Raw genomic sequence first — 16,568 nt, 5'->3', positions numbered from 1 at the left:
CAGCCACAGCTTAGATGAAATCAACTGAAATATAGAAGACATTAAGTCTCTCCAGATCTGATCAAACAACTCCTAAATCAGCATTACTTCACACATTACTAACCAGACTGATGTTATTTCTGTCAGACGTTCAAAGAAATACAAGTTGTTTTTTAACTACCATGATGGAGATCAGTGTTAGCTTTAGTTGGACTCTTGAACCTTGACTTTTTAACGTTAACTTTTCTTTGGTTGTTGCAAATGATGGTATGGCAAAAAGGACCGAAACAAAATCTATAATATTGTTAGTTGTGTTTCCTTAATGACATAACTCTCATGAGACATTATATTCACTGATTTTTTTTCTCCAGTATTACCAAAGTGATGTAATAAGTCATTTAAGCTCATTATTTTGCTGTTTATGCAAGATTGTTAAAAACATTACTGACAATTAAAAAAAAACCTCAAGAATAAGCGTATGAATCTCAACAACGGTGACAATCAACCAAAATAAATAAACAGATCAGCTCTGAACATCACAAAACACGCTACTAAAACTCAACACAAAAACAAAAGCAATTATAAAATTAAATAGGAAGAATTAGAGAAAATAAGTGGACAATTCAGTGGCATAATGTATTCATGTCGCAATGCATGCTGGGAGTCATGGGTGAGTTTTGTACTGTGCTGGTACCCAGCTTGCATTGCAGCATGAAGCTTTTGACTCACCATTGTTGAGATTCATATGCTGATTCTTGATGTCTGTATGTGTCCTAATTGTGCTGTAGCACTGAAGGTTTTGTGCGTAAGATATTTTACAATTCTTCATAATAGATTGTTTTGCAGTATCATAGCACATATCAGAACATGAAGCTAATAAAAAAAGCCACACCACTTCATTAAAGACAGTATAAAGTCAGAGAAGCAGGCCTCTTCATGACGACTACAATTGAAAAATACTTACTTACAACTGTTTTTTTTTTTATTGTTACTATAACATATGCCTTTTACTAAGACAATTATAACAACCAAAAAAATATCTAACATTAAAAATTCAAGGGTCAAGAGCCCAACTAAAGCAAACGCTGATCGCCATAATGGTGAGGTCACACAAAACATTTTCAATAAAGCATCTAAATGTCTATTAATTCTCAAGTAATTTTGTAGATATATGTCAGAAATAAAGTCAGACTGTGATGTGTGAAGCTGGTGATGCTGTTTGTGGAGTTGTTTAATCTTCCTCTGCTGTTTTATTTGTTGATTTCATCTAAGGCTGTGTCTGAAGTCAGTTGTAGTTTCATTTTCTCTTTTCTCCAGTGACTCTGCTTGTTACCAGCAGCTGTTCATCATTGGCTGAATTCACTCATTAGTGTTCATTCTCTCTGTCAGGTGGGCTATATTAGTAAACTCATGTAGGGAATAGTGAATGAGGGTGTAGGGTGTGATTTGAAACATAGCCTCTGAGTGTCGACTCTGAGCGCTATTACTTCACAGGACTGCAGAAGGCTACTTTCTCGAAAACAACAAATATTACCCAGAATTCATTGGGTTTTTTTATGGGATTTTACTGTTGTAATGAAAAAACAGGATGTTACTGCCAGAATATGGCTGTTTTTTTACAGCAATTTTTTACAGTGTACGTGAAAATTGGCCCGATAGAAGCCCGGCCCTTGAGGCGTAAAACACTTGGGCGGCTGAACTGAACTAAAAGCATGGCCACTCAGGAAATCATCATAAAATGTCAATTATCCTATTTCTAGCTTTAACCAAAGTCCCTTGTCTTTGCTTTAACTGACCTTCTCTTGCTTTCGTTTCGTTCCTTCTCCTGTAGAACTTGTCCTGGATACAGTTATTTGCAAAGAAATGGGCTATCTAATGTGTATTTCATACATGTTTTTAGGCATGAAAAATTATTAAGATCATAAAAATATCAAAGCTAAATGTTTTCATAAAGAAGTTAAGGTAGCTACGTCAGTAGCGCGAGAGGGTGCGTCTGTATAGAAACACTCAAAAAAGTGAGAAATTAAACAGCATTTACATACATTACTATATATATATATATATATATATATATATCAAAATATTTTATTTTCATTTTATTTTTCACTGTGACAATGCATCGTCCCTGTCAAATTGAAAAATAAAATGCAGTTGGTGATTTGACATTTCATTTTCACTGTAATCTCCAGGCAAGACGGTCAGTATTGAAATGGAAAGGCAAACGTGAAAAAGAAATTGCAAATACATTTTTTACAAAGCCTTTTATTGAAACAGCATTACAGTTTTTTTCAACTGATTACACACATTTTCAAAAGTGTATAACTTGACCTGTGGCCTATTTATAGACCTATTCTAAAACCATGATTGGTTGGTGTTAAATAAAGCAATGAGTGTTTGTGAGGAGTTAGTGTGAAGCACTGATTAATTATCATCAGTGTGGCATTTTAAATGGTTGTGTTTGAAAAAGGAAATCAAGATACTTCCTGTTAGATTTGTGTGTGTTACACACTGGAGTTAGTCAAGTACAAACTCTAAGACTATGTGCCATATTTCTAGAGAGAAGAGCGGCACCACCCCAGGAGGGATGAACACCATCTCTTTTCAACAGGTCAGGTCTGCCCCAAAAATTCTTCCAATTGTCTATAAAGCCTATGTTATTTTGCGGGCACCACTTAGACATCCAGCCATTAAGTGACGACAGTCTGCTATGAATCTCATCACCACGGTAAGCAGGGAGCGGACCAGAGCATATTACAGTGTCTGACATCGTACTTGCAAGTTCACACACCTCTTTAACATTATTTTTGGTGATCTCCGACTGGCGAAGTCGAACATCATTAGCGCCGACGTGGATAACAATCTTACTGAATTTACGTTTAGCATTAGTCAGCACTTTTAAATTTGCCAAGATGTCAGGCGCTCTGGCTCCTGGTAAACAATGGACTATGGTGGCTGGTGTCTCTATTTTCACGTTCCGTACAATAGAATCGCCAATAACTAGAGCACTTTCATCAGGTTTCTCAGTGGGTGCTTCACTGAGTGGGAGAACCTGTTTGATGTTCTGATCGAACGGAAGAGTGGTGTTTTGACCCGCGACTATGCCGCCTCACTGTCACCCAGTTGCCCTGCTGCACGGGCTCAACCGAAACCGAACAATGTACAGGACTCCCTGAGCTAGTCGCATCCAAAGCAGTATCTACAGCCCTCACATTCTTACTGTCCTCAACTAAAGTTTGGATGCGTGTCTCTAGTTCTAAAACCTTCTCTGTCAGCCTAACTATTTCCCTGCATTTATCACATGTGAATCCTCGCTGCTGACAGAGACAGATAAACTATACATGTGGCAGACAGTGCAAACAACAATAGCAGGAGAAGAAGCCATTACTCACCTTGATTGATGAATGATACCAACTTAACTTACCACTTACCACTGTTGTTTGATGAGCTCGTGAAAAACGGAGCGAGGAAAAAATAAAATAATAATAGGCGCGAATAGAAATGCAAATTGAACCGCAAGTGACAAGCTAACGGGCTAACAAGCTGCACTCGCGGTTTTTAAAGGCGAACGATCAAATTAGTTAGATTAGTTTGAAAGATAACACCAGAAATATGGTGAGAATTAAGTTATATTTTATCACTTTAGACAAAAGGGATTGAAAGTAAGGTAGAGATTCAATAAAAGCGAAGGTACACGGAGCTACAAACACAAACCTCACAGCAGCACAACAGACTGAAGCAATCGAACTCAGAGTAAGCCGTCGAGCACAGTGACGGTAACTGGAGCCCAGGTCAGGAAGCAGACAGACTGGCTAAACCGATCGTCTGCTAGCCGCCTCATGTCACCAAAGGCAGTTAACTCTCAGCACATAGAATCTTTTCATCTAGATATCACGCTATAGAGACTGTGTCTGTTCCCGAACTAGAAAATACAGAAAACATCCAAACCAAAGTAATAGTAACAATTTAATTGATGTTCAACAAATAAAAACCGATATAATACAGATAAACACATGATAAAGCTTGGCTTATTGAATATTAGATCCCTTTCTTCAAAAGCACTTTTGTAAATGATATGTTCACTGACCATAAACTAGATGTGCTTTGTTTGACAGAAACCTGGCTAAAACAAGATGATTACATTACTTTAAACGAGTCTACACCCCAAGATTACTGTTACAAACATGAACCGCGTCCAAAAGGTAAAGGGGGAGGTGTTGCTACAATTTATAGAAATATTTTCAGTATCTCTCAGAGGTCAGGTTTCAAGTATAATTCGTTCAAGTAATGGTGCTTCATATAACGTTATCCAAAGAAATAAGTGTTAATGATAAATCCCCTGTGATGTTTGTACTGGCTACTGTATACAGGCCACCAGGGCACCATACAGACTTTATTAAAGAATTTTCTGATCTTCTATCGGAGTTAGTACTGACTGCAGATAAAGTCCTAATCGTTGGTGATTTTAATATCCATGTTGATAATGAAAGAGATTTGTTGGGATCAGCATTTATAGACATTCTAAACTCTATTGGTGTTAAACAACACGTGTCAGGCCCTACTCATTGTCGAAATCATACTCTAGATTTAATACTGTCACATGGAATTGATGTCAGTGGCGTTGAAATTTTACAGCAGAGCGATGATATCTCAGATCATTATCTAGTCTCCTGTATATTCCATATAGCTAAAGCTGTAAAGCCAACTTCTTGTTACAAATATGGTAGAACCATCACTTCTACCACAAAAGACTGCTTTATAAATAATCTTCCTGACTTATCTCAGTTCCTCAGTATATCCAATAGCTCAGAACAACTTGATGATGTAACAGGAACTATGGACTCTCTTTTCTAGCACTTTAGATGCGGTTGCTCCTTTACGCTTAAGGAAGATTAAGGATAAGAGTCCAACACCGTGGTATAATGAGCACACCAGCGCCCTAAAGAGAGCAGCCGGAAAATGGAGCGCAGCTGGAGGAAAACTAAATTAGAGGTATTTCGTTTAGCTTGGCGGAAAGTACCCTATCCTACAGAAAAGCATTAAAACTGCTAGATCTGATTACTTTTCGTCTCTTCTAGAAGAAAACAAACATAACCCTCGGTATTTATTCAATACAGTAACTAAATTAACGAACAATCAAGCATCAACAGGTGTTGGCATTTCCCAAGAGCATAGCAGTAATGACTTTATGAACTACTTCACTTCCAAGATCGATACTATCAGAGATAAAATTGTATCCTTGCAGCCGTCAGCTACAGTATCGCATCAGATAGCGCACTATAGATCCCCTGAGGAACAATTTCATTCATTCTCTACTGTGGAGAGGAAGAATTGTATAAACTTGTTAAATCATCTAAACCAACAACATGTATGTTAGACCCGATTCCATCTAAACTTCTAAAAGAGCTGCTTCCAGAAGTCATAGATCCTCTTTTGGCTATTATTAATTCATCATTGTCATTAGGATATGTCCCCAAAACCTTCAAATTGGCTGTTATTAAGCCTCTCATTAAAAACCACAACTTGACCCCAAAGATCTAGTTAATTACAGACCGATCTCAAATCTCCTTTTCTGTCAAAGATACTAGAAAAGGTAGTATCCTCACAATTATATTCCTTCCTAGAGAAAAATGATATCTGTGAGGAATTCCAGTCAGGATTTAGATCGTATCATAGTACTGAGACTGCTCTCATTAGAGTTACAAATGACCTGCTTCTATCATCTGATCGTGGTTGTATCTCTTTATTAGTTCTACTGGATCTTAGCGCTGCGTTCGACACTATCGACCACAACATTCTTTTGAATAGACTAGAAAACTTTGTTGGCATTAGTGGAAGTGCCTTAGCATGGTTCAAATCGTACTTATCTGACCGCCATCAGTTCGTAGCAGTGAATGAAGAGGTATCATATCGATCACAAGTGCAGTATGGAGTACCTCAAGGCTCAGTACTAGGGCCGTTACTTTTCACGCTTTATATGTTACCCTTGGGAGATATTATTAGGAGACATGGTGTTAGCTTTCACTGTTATGCTGATGATACTCAGCTCTATATTTCTTCGCCCGGTGAAACACACCAAATTGAGAAACTAACGGAATGCATAGTCGATATAAAAACTGGATGACAAATAATTTTTACTGCTAAATTCTGAAAAACAGAGGTGTTAATTATCGGACCTAAAACCCCACATGTAATAACCTAGAATATTATCTAACACTTGACGGCTGCTCTGTCAATTCTTCTTCATCAGTCAGGAACCTAGGTGTGCTGTTTGATAGCAATCTGTCATTTGAAAGCCATGTTTCTAGCATCTGTAAAACTGCATTTTTCATCTCAAAAGCATATCTAAATTGCGACCAATGCTCTCAACGTCAAATGCAGAAATGTTAATTCATGCGTTTATGACCTCAAGGCTAGACTATTGTAATGCTTTATTGGTGGTTGTTCTGCACGCTTGATCAACAAACTACAGTTAGTCCAAAATGCAGCAGCTAGAGTCCTTACTAGAACCAGGAAATATGACCATATTAGCCCGGTTCTGTCAACACTGCACTGGCTCCCTATCAAGCATCGGATAGATTTTAAAATCTTGTTAATTACTTATAAAGCCCTGAATGGTTTAGCTCCTCAGTACTTGAGCGAGCTCTTATCGCATTATAGTCCTCCACGTCCGCTGCGTTCTCAAAACTCTGGCCGTTTGATAATACCTAGAATATCAAAATCGACTGCGGGCGGCAGATCCTATTCCTATTTAGCACCCAAACTCTGGAACAGTCTACCTAACACTGTTCGGGAGGCAGACACACTCTGTCAGTTTAAATCTAGATTAAAGACCCATCTTTTAGCCTGGCTTACACATAACGCGTGTCGCTTCTATTATTCAAATCCGTTAAAGGATTGTTAGGCTGCATTAATTAGATCAACGGAACCGGGAACACTCCCCATAACACACGATGTACTCGTTACATCGTCAGTTGAATGGCATCTACGCTAATATTTGTTTGTTTCTTTCCTAGTCTGTTTCTCAGTCCGTATCCGATCAGATGGTGGATCAGCACCAAGAGATGATGTCTACAGCCCTGATCGTCAGCGGAGACCAGGACACCCAGATGACCCCCAGAGATATATCCTAGATATATCAACCAAAAATAACAAAATAACTAAAATATAATAAAATACCTAACTACATAATACTACTATTGTTAGAAATTGCAACAAAATTAAAATAGAAATATAAACTTTTGAACTGCGGGTTTCGTCTGGTCAGAGGAGAACTGGCCCCGACTGAGCCTGGTTTCTCCCAAGGTTTTTTTCTCCATTCTGTCACAGAGGAGTTTTGGTTCCTTGCCGCTGTCGCCTCTGGCTTGCTCAGTTGGGGACACTTAATTTCTAGCGATTATCGCCGATTTGATTGCACAGATACTATTTAAACTAAACTGAGCTAGACAATGACATCTCTGAATTCAATAATGAAATGCCTTTAACTGAAAATTGAGTGTTTAATCTTATCATTATACATTACTGACACTCTATCCTCCAATTTGATACTGTTAAGTGCTTTGACACAATCTGCATTGTAAAAGCGCTATATAAATAAAGGTGACTTGACTTGACTTGACTTGTTACATTGAGAATTGTGTGTTGTGTTTTGCAAAAAGTGTTTTCTGAAATTGACAACTGAGTCAAATGCCGAGAATTAGTGTAAGGTTTTGCAGATTTGGTGTGTGCTTCTGCTGTTTGAGTGTCAGGTTTCAGAAATCGTGTGACAAGTAAAGATTTTGTGTGTAAGCAGTTGAAAAAAACTGTAAACTGAACTCTTCTTCTCCTGCTCATTCACTCCATCAGGAACTTATTTATTCATCAGCAGTGACAGCATCTCTTCAGCTGATTCACCCGCGGGCAGTACTGTGTAATCTGAAGGAAAACACAGAGACAATGATGAATTAAAAACTGGTGTGTATGAGATGCAAACTTAAAAACTAATGCTAAGCATCTAGATCAAGCCCTTTTCTCACAAAAGAAAATGACATTTATTATATTTGTGAACTCAGTCATGCTTCTACACTCAAAAAAAATGATTCTTTAAACTAACTTAATTCAATTATGGACAGTGGTTCCACACAACCAAATAGTTTTTTATTAACATGAATGGAATTTTTTGAACCTATGCAAACTCTTTGTGTTGTGTGAACACAATTGAATGAGGAAGAATCTATGTGAAATAGTAATGTCCAACTCAATTTATTCACTTCCCTGTAACTTAAACTGGTTAAGTTTAGTGAACATGTTTTGGTTTATTAAAAACTGGCCAAATGTGTTTCCCTTTATCAACAAGAGAATGTTTGTTTCAAACAACTCATTTGAATTATGGACAGTGGTTCCATCCAATTAGTTCTAGTTACTTTAACTAAATAATTTCTATTTAAAGTTACTCCCTTCAACAAAGCATTTGTGTGTGTGATTGTCTTATACAGAGTCATAAAAGACAAGATGCGTCACAAATGATCAAGTGTATTTGTTAAACAAGAGCAAAACATACATTTACATACAGTTAAATACAGTTGAAACCACATTACACAATTAAACAAAATAGCAGAAATATCAAACTACTGTCCTTTTCTAATTGGCATTTAAAGGCAACCAATCAAACCTTATTCCAGGAACTGACTCCAGAAATAACTTCTGCAGTACTACAAATGTGTACCTGAGGTCAGGAGGGTTGCTCAAGTTCAGTCCATATATCAGTCCCAGAAACATGGTTTTGCATGGGGTATACTGCTAGGGTCCTGAAGAACTTTATCTTCCAACCCTCCAACATCTGCTGGGCTGTCTTCAATGTCTGCACCTTCAAATCTTATGACATATCAGATTCCCATGGGTCTTCTGGATCACCTCCTGAGTGCTGGCAACATCTGTATCCTAGAGAGGATATTTAAAAGTAAAAATGCTCAAATTCTTGTGTATTAACTTTACCGTAGCATTTATCATCCTTGGAGAAAAAACAAACAAAAAAAAAACACATTACTCACCATATATACTCCATAATAAGACTGCTAGGGTCTTCAATCAGGTACTTCAATGTCATTAGTCTAAAGATGCAAACAAGAACAAAATTTATGAGATTTAGCCTTTATATATTTTCTAAAAATTAAAAAAAAAAAAAAAAAAATCAGTCATTCATCAATTTTTATTCTGTCTGATCATTTCCTTACAGGAAATACAGGCAAGCAGTCAAGATGTAATTCTAACAAACATTTCAGTGGAAAATGAAACTATAACAGTACTGGGCCAGATCAGCACAGAAAGCCACTGTCCTGCAGAGTTCAGCAATATTACCAATTAAAGGGAGAGTTCACCCAAAAATGAAACTTCTTTCATTAATTACTCACCCTCATGTCGTTCCAAACCCACAAGACCTTTGGAACACAAATTAAAATATTTTTTGATGAAATCTGAGAGCTCTCTAACCCTGCATAGACAGTAATGCAACTGAAATATTCCCACACCCAGAAACATAGTAAGGACATCAGTAAAACAGTCCATGTTACATCAGTGGTACAACCATAATTTTACAAAGCTGCAAGAATACTTTTTGTGTGCAAAGAATGAAAAATAATGACTTTATCCAACAATTCTCCAAATCATGTCTTCCGCCATTATCGAGAGTACCTCTGCATGTAAACAACGTACGCGTGTGATTCTGCTGACGTCTGTGTGTAACTACTGTGTGTCACTTTACTAGCCTGACCCCAACACCCCCCTCCCTTCACTCGTGCCCCCTCAAAAATAATGAGTGCATGACGCCCCTGTTTGGAGGAGAATTGTTGAATAATGATTATTTTCATTGCACACAAAAGGTATTCTCGTAGCTTCGTAAAATTACGGTTGAACCACTGATGTCACATTGAGTATTTAATTGATGTCCTTACTACATTTCTGGACCTTGAATGTGGTAGTTGCGTTTGCTCTCTATGGAGGGTCAGAAAGCTCTCGGATTTCATCAAAAATATCTTAATGTGTGTTCCAAAGATGAACGAAGGTCTTACGGGTTTGGAATGACATGAGGGTGAGTAATTAATGACAGAATTTTCATTTTTGGGTGAACTACCCCTTTAAACACACCTGAATCAGCTAATCAAGGTTTTTAGGAATTTTCAAACAAAAACAAAGTCTTACTAGAAGTTTCAGGCAGGTGTGTTGGAGCTAAACTCTACAGAACACACTTCTGGACACACCCGCCTTGCCTCAAAATGAATAGTTTTTGGGAGGTTAATGCATTTGTAATATGCGTCACATATTTTGTATTTATGGTATTAATAAACCTAATCTCATTATATCTGTCTTTTTTGTTAATACCCATGACCATAACCCTAAAAATCAGTGGCCGGTGAGAAAATAATGTTTTAATACAAGGTTTTGTTGAGTGTAGTTGTTCTTACCTGTGTAGTGGGCACCAAGAGGGTTTAATTCTTTGTCCAAGGACTCTTCTTCGATTTGCAAACATCTTCATTAGTTTGCAGTGTGCATCCATTTTGGCAAAGACTGTTGACACTAATGGGCCTATCATAATTCTGTCCGTCTCAAATTCTGCACAAATCTGTAAACACAGGAAGTGCAATTTTTTACAAGAACACTCATACAGTTTAACAGCAAAGACAAATTCAATGATCAAAAACAAATCAATGATTTTGCGTGAGTAATGAATAGTGTCATGTTTATCATTCCAAAAGGGTGGATGTGATTACATATCTGGAGCATATGTATAATGTGAACAGCTCAGAGTACTGTCCGGTTTGAAGTTAGTGTATGACCGCCACCATGTTCATAACCAAAACTTCAAATAGGCTAAGCCGTGGATTCTAACAAAAGTCAACAAAATATTATTAAAGGATATCTGCAGGATTTTTAAAATCAAATTTAAAACTTATAAAGACCTTTTTAAGACCTGGGGGCGGTTGCATAAAAGGTTAGGACTAGTCTTAAAAGTTAGCTAATTTTTTTTTTAAGACTGGTCATAATTTTTAAAATTCAGTTACATAAAATGTAGATTAGTCCAAGTTGAATCCAAAAATAAAACTGATTACATTTGGCAAACGGCTAGTTTTCACATTGCTCTAACAAAAACTGAAAAAGCAAAATAATTATTTTCTGCCAACAGGTGGCGCTTCAAGACCGCATAATATAACGGTTTCCCCAGTAATGGCAACACACAAAGCAGCGCTGCACAGGACTTTGAAACTTGCGTCGCTCATGTTTATTCAATGTAATCATAGCCTTTTGAAGTTAAATAGTCACATAAAGCTTTATGGCAATTCTTGTCTTTCTGTCCTCAAATTTAAGACCTCTTGAAATCATAATACTTTCTTGTACCATTAAGACCTTGTATGGCCTTAAATTTGACAACTAAATGTAAGACATTTTAAGGACCTCATGGAAACCATTCTTATTTCTGTTTATAAATGATGAAAAGACGATACAGCACTTCACTTACTTTTGCCAAAACTGTTTTCTCCTCCGTCAGTAAAGTTGCGACATTCTTCATCAGGCAGCGATGAAGTAAGAAAACAGTGATCAAACGCATGCTGTTACAAAAGAGGAATAGCAGATAAAATGTGTAAATTTCCGTGCTTTAGCTAATTGAGTAGGGTAGAAAGAGCACAGGGAGGTTTTATTTAACTGCTCATATATCATTAATAAAAAAAAAACCATCTGAATTTTAAAAATTTGCCCCATCGTCTGTTCCACAAGCACACATAACGTTACATATACACTAACGTTACAGTCCAAACACTACAGAAAGACATGCGCTTTCACATCTCCTAACCGCACAAAATCATAACGGTGCGGTAAACTCGACTGCAAAACAAAACACTAAAAACATACTAAAAACACTAACAAATGAAAGACTTTGGCTTAACGCAAAGAAAACTTTAGATTTTCTTACCTGACTGGTACTTCTAGACGCCATGATGCACATCCTTCGCGCCGTCTTCATCAAACGCGTTCGAAATCGTCATATCCGGGGGTTTTTTAATGGCGAAATTAAACCCTTTAAGTTAGTTTAACGATTGATAATTAAGTAAAATGGAAAATTAAACAGTTTAAGTTAATTAAACACAATAGAATAGTGTTTTGGCGGAAAATGAAATATATTTGTGTTGTTTTAATAAAAAATATCTGAGTAAAACGAACAGTGGCACAAAAAAAATTTTTTTGAGTGACTAGAATATACAAACCGAAATGTAAAGTTTAATTGGATATTTAGCGCTTCTATCTTGGATCTTTGTAGCATTAAAGGCATTTCTCTCAGGACAGCTGCTGTTTACAGTAACACCAACCAATCATGGCTTTAGAATAGGCCTATAAATAGGCCACAGGTCAAGTTATACAGTTTTTCTTGCTTCGTCACTTTGATGCATTTCTCAGATTAAAAATGAAATTTTCAAAACTAGTTTGTTCAACCTCCACATCATCGAGTCACTTGTGCACATCATAAAAGCAGTTTCTCATTCTTCTGAACAAACCAGCCAACAATCTTATGTGGGGCCCAGATGGGTGGCACCTGGGCTATCTAACTGGGCCCCAGCCAGTTTTGTCCGGTTTCCATGAGGGCCCCATGGGTCAGCCCAGATGAAACAATGAAATGAACTCTGCTCAGTATGCATACTACAGAGTGCTAAAAATAAGACTGAAGCAGCACTGCAGTTCAGTAGATAATTAAGTAATTAAACTAGTACTGATTGAGCATTAGTGACGAACACCTGCTTAAGAAAAAAGAGACGAGCAGAAACACAACAACTACTATTGACTTCCAGCCACAGCCTGCAAAACAACTGCAAATAAAATACATTAAATCTCTGAAGATCTCAGCAGAGGAGGATTAAACAACTCCACAAACAGCATCACCAGCTTCACTCATTACTAACCAGACTGACTTTATTTCTGTCAGACTTCTACAAAAGTTTTTGAGAATTACAGAGGTACAGATGTTGGTTTTATTGAAAAGTATATTTGTCACCATTATGGAGAATAACGTTTGTTTTAGTTGGGTGGTTGGCCCTTAATGTTTTAACACTAGTTTTTCTCTGGCTGCTTTAGCTGTGTTTGTATGGCAAGACAAGCAAGAAAAACTGTGATGATGAAGATATAATCATCAAGTAACGGTCTGATTCTAGAGACTGATTTCTGATGGTACATATGATGTGATAATAACTTCACATTAATAACACTTGACATCTGAGTGTAAATGTACACATTCAACAATGCAGAAGAACATTAAAATATATTTTTCACAAAATGCTTTGAGCTCCTGCCTCACAAACACACAGACATCAAGAATCAGTGTATGAATCTCAACAACATGCTGCAATGCATTCTGGGTGCAGCACACAAAAGTCAACCATGGTTCCCAGCATGCATTACAGCATGAATTGCGTCACCGTTGTTGAGATTCGTACACTGATTCTTGATGTCTGTGTGTCTGAAAGAGTTGACAGTTACATACCCAAATTCAGAATTTAGTTTTTTTGTTTTAGGATTAGTAATTTGAAAATTTAACCTGTTGATCATAAGCCATTTCCAAACAGTGATGAGCTCAATGAGAAAGACTGCTTTATAATGTTAAAATCTATACTACTATCAATGAACAACTATTATCAGCTGATAATCTTTGAGTCTAACTGTCTTTGCACACAACATGTTCTCTAAATACATTGTGGCAAAGAAAACAAGCATGTAGAGTAGCATAAGAGTCAAGAGGTCTATTAAAGAAAACGTTTTTCACCATAATGGTGACTTCAAACCAAACTCTTACTTTCAATAAAACATCAACATCTGAACCTCTGTATTTCTCAATAAGAGCTTCTCTAGACAATCTGACAGAAATAACATCAGTCTGGTTAGTAATGAGTGAAGCTGGTGATGCTGTTTGTGGAGTTGTGTAATCCTCCTCTGCTGAGATCTTCAGAGATTTAATGTCTTTTATTTGCAGTTGTTTTGCAGGCTGTGGCTGGAAGTCAATAGTAGTTGTTGTGTTTCTGCTCGTCTCTTTTTTCTTAAGCAGGTGTTCGTCACTAATGCTCAATCAGTACTAGTTTAATCACTTAATTATGAAATGAACTGCAGTGCTGCTTCAGTCTTATTTTTAGCACTCTGTAGTATGCATACTGAGCAGAGTTCATTTCATTGTTTCATCTGGGCTGACCCATGTGGGGCCCTCATGGAAACCGCGGACAAAACTGGCTGGGGCCCAGTTAGATAGCCCAGGTGCCACCCATCTGGGCCCCACATAAGTTTGCTGGCTGGGAAGTTGGGATTGCTTTGGTACATTCATGCAACTGATTATGTACATTTGTCTGCGGTTTCCTACATTATCAGTTGCTAATGTCAAGTTGCTCAAAATGTATTATATATTTCTCTGTGCAAGTCAGACCGCTAGTAAAAGTGTAACTGTGAATTCGATCCACTCTCTTTCAATCAATATCAAACATACAGTAGTGTAAACCCACTGGGCAAATTTACGTCCAAAAGACGTATTTTTGAAGTCTTTGCAGACGTTGAAAAGACGTCCACTGAGGAGCCAGAATGAAAGTTTTTATGATGTCTTTTTTTGACGTGTTCTGAGCGTCCGATATAGACGTTCAGTGAACCGCCATACAAGGTTGAAAACTAGTTCAAATGTGGTTAGTGGACATATTTTTATCATCATTTAAGGTTCATTCAGACTTAATTTATACTGTTTCTGGACTAAATCAGTACCGCGGGAAGTAGGGGCCTGCAGCACCCCCTGGCTCGGAGCTAAAGAAAAAATGGGGTGGGGGTGCGGTGTTAAAAATAATGAAATTAAAATTTTGTAACAAAAAAAGAAATAAAACTAATTTTATTAATTTTATTAATTTGAATATCATTAGTTCAGTTCAAAATCATGGGGGAGCTTAGGGCTATATCAATGACAGCAATTGTCGCGTGACGTCATTGAAGATTTAAAAATACACCAGTCAACATGGCGCAAAAATGCATTTCTGATTCGCTGATATTTTCCCTTTGTGGCTCATTATTATTATTATTATTATTATTATTATTAATAAAAACATATAGGCCCACAATAAAATAGTATCATTAAGAAATTCACTTTTAATTAAACTGAAGAATATTAAAATAATATTAAACTGAAATTTTATTAACAAAATTACAATTTTGTGTATAAAATTTTGTAACGCAAATAAAATGGATTTCCCTTTTAAAACGATCGTTTGTAGTTCATTATTATTAAAACAGATCAGTCATAAAGTACAATGGCAAATTCGCATTTATTAAACATGCAACTCTTATTAACAAATTGAAGAAGACATAGCCTAGCCTACTTGCGTTGTAACCTAAATAAATAAGGTTTCCCTTATTTAAAACGAATGCTTAGTTTGTGGTTCATCATTATTTTTTTTAATGAAAACACAGCAACAATAAAGACCAACTCAGTTATTTTAAACGAAATGAAACGTTTATTAACAAAAATCCTCATGCCTTGAGCTTTCCCTCTTTTCCTCGCTTTCCTTCAGTTTTAAATAAATCCGTGAGCGTTTTACTTTCACTTTCAAATTAGCGCAATTCGGTGTCAAGCAGTTGTTTGCTTTTAGTTCGCTTGAGTTTTCTCTCTTTCCCTCACTTTCCTTCAATTTTAAATAGCCTAGTTTGAAAAAGCACCGTGCACATTTTACTTTCACTTTTAAATTGGCGGTTCTGTATCAAGCAGTTGTTCGTCTTTAGTTTGTTTGTTTTCCCTCTTTCCTTCACTTTCCTTTGCTTAAATAGCTTATAAAAGCATTGTGCGCATTTAACTTTCACTTTTAAATTAGCAGCAATTCGGCATCAGTTGCTTGAATTCAATTCAATTCAAGCAACAACAAAATACAACATAGAACATATAACTTTTACAAAAAAAAAATGAATAAAAATAAACCATGATATGCCTAATATAAAATAACAAATAGCTTACACAAAGTTTAAATAGGTATACAAAACTAAAAATCAGTAAAGAATGAGGAACAAATAATTATGAAATGTAGAAGCAAAACGAATAAGAATGTTTGGAGGCACTGACGCCTAACACCTTGATGCAAAATAATGAAACAAAAAAACAGTTTAAATAAAATAAAAATCAGCAAATACTGTGGAACCAAATAAATGAGAAACGAATGTTTTTTTTTAAAAAAAACGTCTATTATCACGTAGATTAATGGCAGAAATCAACAGGTTTTTCAAAATCCAAAATATTTTTTTTTTTAAACAGACGCTTTTACATTTCACTTTGAAACTCTTCTGCCATCGTCTTGTCTGTCTCACCTCACACTTCTTGTCAGTCAGCTCGACTCACTCTCCTCACGTGATAAATTAAATCTGATCTGTGATGCGTGACTGACGTTCTTTCGGTGTGCTGCATTGAGCAGCCACGTTCAGTTTTAATTGTAGTGTCCTCTAACTGAACTAAAATAATTGTATTACTATAAAAAAAATAAAAATAATAAAAAAATAAAAACGACGGTGGGGGACGGTGCCGCAGTGGACAATTGATGTTACCGGTGTTGCGGCATAACACC

This window comes from Onychostoma macrolepis, chromosome 22 (assembly GCF_012432095.1).
Source record: "Onychostoma macrolepis isolate SWU-2019 chromosome 22, ASM1243209v1, whole genome shotgun sequence".
Taxonomy (NCBI): Eukaryota; Metazoa; Chordata; class Actinopteri; order Cypriniformes; family Cyprinidae; genus Onychostoma; species Onychostoma macrolepis.
Note: the sequence above shows the minus strand (reverse complement) of the source record.